We start from the raw sequence: 4,724 nt of genomic DNA, 5'->3' as shown, positions 1-4,724 counted from the left end.
TGAGGATTCAGGATTGAAGTTTGAGGATTGGGGGTTGAGGTTTGAGGACGAGGACTGACGGTTGAGGATTGAGGTTTGAGGATTGAGGATTGAGGGTTGAGGACTGAGGATTGAGGATTGAAGATTGAGTATTGAGGATTGAAGATTGAGGATTGAGGATTGAGGATTGAGGATTGAGGATTGAGGATTGAGGATTGAGGATTGAGGATTGAGGATTGAGGATTGAGGATTGAAGATTGAGTATTGAGGATTGAAGATTGAGGATTGAGGATTGAGGATTGAGGATTGAGGATTGAAGATTGAGTATTGAGGATTGATGATTAAGATTGAGGATTGAGGATTGAGGATTGAGGTTTGAGGATTGAAGATTGAGGATTAGGGACTGAGTATTCAGGGTTGAGTGATGAGAATTGATGTTTGTGGATAGAGATCTGAAGATTGCAGATTGAGTATTGAGTATTGAAAACTGTGAATTGAGGATATTCTATTGAGGATTGAGGATTGGCAACTGATTGTTGAGGACTCAGGGCTGAGGATTGAGGATTCAGGGTTGAGGATTCAGGATTGAGGTTTGAGGACTGAGGATTGAGGGTTGAGGATTGAAGATTAAGTATTGATGATTGAAGATGGGAGGATTGAGGATTGAGGGTTGAGGATTGAGGACGAGGTCTGACGGTTGAGGATTGAGGTTTGAGGATTGTGGATTGAGGATTGAGAATGAGGGCTGAGGATTGAAGATTGACGATTGAGGATTGAAGAACGAGGATTGAGGATTGAGGATTGAGGATTGAGGATTGAGGATTGAAGATTAAGTATTGAGGATTGAAGATTGAGGATTGAGGATTGAGGATTGAAGATTGAATATTAATGATTGAAGATTGAGGATTGAGGATTGAGGGTTGAGGATTGAGGACGAGGTCTGACGGTTGAGGATTGAGGTTTGAGGATTGTGGATTGACGATTGAGAATGAGGGCTGAGGATTGAGGATTGAAGATTGAGGATTGAAGATTGAGGATTGAAGAACGAGGATTGAGGATTGAGGATTGAGGATTGAAGATTGAGTATTGAGGATTGAAGATTGACGATTGAGGATTGAGGATTGAGGATTGAGGATTGAGGATTAGGGACTGAGTATTCAGGGTTGAGTGATGAGAATTGATGTTGGTGGATAGAGATCTGAAGATTGCAGAGTGTGTATTGAGTATTGAAAACTGTGAATTGGGGATATTCTATTGAGGATTGAGGATTGACAACTGATTGTTGAGGACTCAGGGCTGAAGATTGAGGATTCAGGATTGAGGATTCAGGATTGAGGTTTGAGGACTGAGGATTGAGGATTGAGGATTGAAGATTGAGTATTGATGATTGAAGATGGGAGGATTGAGGATTGAGGGTTGAGGATTGAGGACGAGGACTGACGGTTGAGGATTGAGGTTTCAGGAATGTGGAATGAGGATTGAGAATGAGGGCTGAGGGTTGAGGATTGAGGTTTGATTATAGAATCCTGAGAATTCAGGATATTCTATTGAGTATTGAGAATTGAGGATTGATTACTGAGTATTGAGGATTGAGGATTGCGGGTTGAGGATTGAGTATTGAAGATTGAGGATTGATGATTGAGGATTGATGATTGAGGATTGAGGATTGAGGATTGAGGATTGAAGATTGAGTATTGAGGATTGAAGATTGACGATTGAGGATTGAGGATTGAGGATTGAGGATTGAGGATTGAGGATTGAGGATTGAGTATTGAAGATTGAGTATTGAGGATTGAATATTGTGGATTGAGGATTGAGGATTGAGGATTGAGTATTGAAGATTGAGTATAGAGGATTGAAGATTAAGATTGAGTATTGAGGATTGAGGATTGAGGATTGAGGATTGAAGATTGAATATTGATGATTGAATATTGAGGATCGAGGATTGAGCGTTGTGGATTGAGGACGAGGACTGAGGGTTGAGTATTGATGTTTGAGGTCTGAGGATTGAAGATTGAGGATTGAGAATTGAGGACTGAGGGTTGAGGATTGAAGATTGAGGATTGGGTGTTGAGGATTGAAGAATGTGGATTGAGGATTGAGGATTGAGGATTGAGGATTGAAGATTGAGAATTGAGGATTGAAGATTGAGGATTGAGGATTGAGGATTGAGGATTGAGGGTTGCGGATTGAAGATTGAGGATTGGGTATTGCGGACTGAACATTGAGGATTCAAGATTGAGGATTGGGTGTTGAGGATTGAAGAATGAGGATTGAGGATTGAGGATTGAGGATTGATGATTGAGGATTGAAGATTAAGTATTGAGGATTGAAGATTGAGGATTGAGGATTGAGGATTGAGGATTGAAGATTGAGTATTGAGTATTGAAGATTAAGATTGAGGATTGAGGATTGAGGACTGAGGATTGAGGATTAGGGACTGAGTATTCAGGGCTGAGTGATGAGAATTGATGTTTGTGGATAGAGATCTGAAGATTGCAGATTGAGTATTGAGTATTGAAAACTGTGAATTGAGGATATTCTATTGAGGATTGAGGATTGACGACTGATTGTTGAGGACTCAAGGCTGAAGACTGAGGATTCAGGATTGAGGATTCAGGATTGAGGTTTGAGGACTGAGGATTGAGGATTGAGGATTGAAGATAGAGTATTGATGATTGAAGATGGGAGGATTGAGTATTGAGGGTTGAGGGTTGAGGATGATGACTGACGGTTGAGGATTGAGGATTGAGGATTGTGGATTGAGGTTTGAGAATGAGGGCTGAGGGCTGAGGATTGGGGTTTGAGTATAGAATCCTCAGAATTCAGGATATTCTATTGAGTATTGAGAATTGAGGGTTGATGGTTGATTATTGAGGATTGATGTTTGAAGGTTGAGGGTTGAGGATTGAAGATTGAGGATTGATGATTGGGGATTGATGATTGAGGATTGAGGATTGAGGATTGAGGATTGAAGATTGAGTATTGAGGATTGAAGTTTGAGGATTGAGGATTGAGGATTGAGGATTGAGAATTGAGGATTGAGGATTGAGGATTGAGGATTGAGGATTGAAGGTTCAGTATTGAGGATTGAATATTGAGAATTGAGGATTGAGGGTTGAACATTGAGGACTGAGTGTTGAGGGTTGAGTGATGAGAATTGATGTTTGTGGATAGTGGTTTGAAGATTGCAGATCGAGCATTGAGTGTTGAAAACTGTGCAATGAGGATATTCTACTGAGGATTGAGGATTGACTACTGATTGTTGAGGACTGAGGGCTGAAGATTGAGGACTCAGGATTGAGGATTCAGAATTGAGGTTTGTGGACTGAGGACTGAGGATTGCAGATTGAGTATTGAAGATTGAAGATTGAGGATTGAGGATTGAGGATTGTGGATTCAGGATTGATGATTGCGAATGAGGGCTGAGGGTTGAGGGTAGAGGTTTGAGGACTGAGGACTGAGGATTGAGGATTGAGAATTGAGGATTGAGGATTGAGGATTGAAGTTTGAGGATTGGGGGTTGAGGTTTGAGGACGAGGACTGACGGTTGAGGATTGAGGTTTGAGGATTGAGGATTGAGGGTTGAGGACTGAGGATTGAGGATTGAAGATTGAGTATTGAGGATTGAAGATTGAGGATTGAGGATTGAGGATTGAGGATTGAGGGTGAGGGCTGAAGGTTGAGGATTGAGGTTTGAGGACTGAGGACTGAGGATTGAGAATTGAGGATTGAGAATTGAGGATTGAGGATTGAGGATTAAAGATTTAGGATTGGGTATTGAGGATTGAAGAATGAGGATTGAGGATTGAGGATTGAGGATTGAGGATTGAGGATTGAAGATTGAGTATTCAGGATTGAAGATTGACGATTGAGGATTGAGGATTGAGGATTGAGGATTGAGGATTGAGGATTGCGGATTGAAGATTGAGTATTGAGGATTGAGGATTGAGGATTGAGGTTTGAGGATTGAAGATTGAGGATTAGGGACTGAGTATTCAGGGTTGAGTGATGAGAATTGATGTTTGTGGATAGAGATCTGATGATTGCAGATTGAGTATTGAGTATTGAAAACTGTGAATTGAGGATATTCTATTGAGGATTGAGGATTGGCAACTGATTGTTGAGGACTCAGGGCTGAGGATTGAGGATTCAGGATTGAGGATTCAGGATTGAGGTTTGAGGACTGAGGATTGAGGGTTGAGGATTGAAGATTAAGTATTGATGATTGAAGATGGGAGGATTGAGGATTGAGGGTTGAGGATTGAGGACGAGGTCTGACGGTTGAGGATTGAGGTTTGAGGATTGTGGATTGAGGATTGAGAATGAGGGCTGAGGATTGAGGATTGAAGATTGAGGATTGAAGATTGAGGATTGAAGAACGAGGATTGAGGATTGAGGATTGAGGATTGAGGATTGAGTATTGAAGATTGAGGATTGAGAATTGAGGACTGAGGGTTGAGGATTGAAGATTGAGGATTGGGTGTTGAGGATTGAAGAATGTGGATTGAGGATTGAGGATTGAGGATTGAGGATTGAAGATTGAGAATTGAGGATTGAAGATTGAGGATTGAGGATTGAGGATTGAGGATTGAGAATTGAGGATTGAGGATTGAAGGTTCAGTATTGAGGATTGCAGATTGAGAATTGAGGATTGAGGATTGAACATTGAGGACTGAGTGTTGAGGGTTGAGTGATGAGAATTGATGCTTGTGGATAGAGGTCCGAAGATTGCAGATCGAGCA

Source organism: Calliopsis andreniformis, unplaced genomic scaffold (assembly GCF_051401765.1).
Source record: "Calliopsis andreniformis isolate RMS-2024a unplaced genomic scaffold, iyCalAndr_principal scaffold0189, whole genome shotgun sequence".
NCBI lineage: Eukaryota > Metazoa > Arthropoda > Insecta > Hymenoptera > Andrenidae > Calliopsis > Calliopsis andreniformis.
This window is presented reverse-complemented; position numbering follows the sequence as displayed.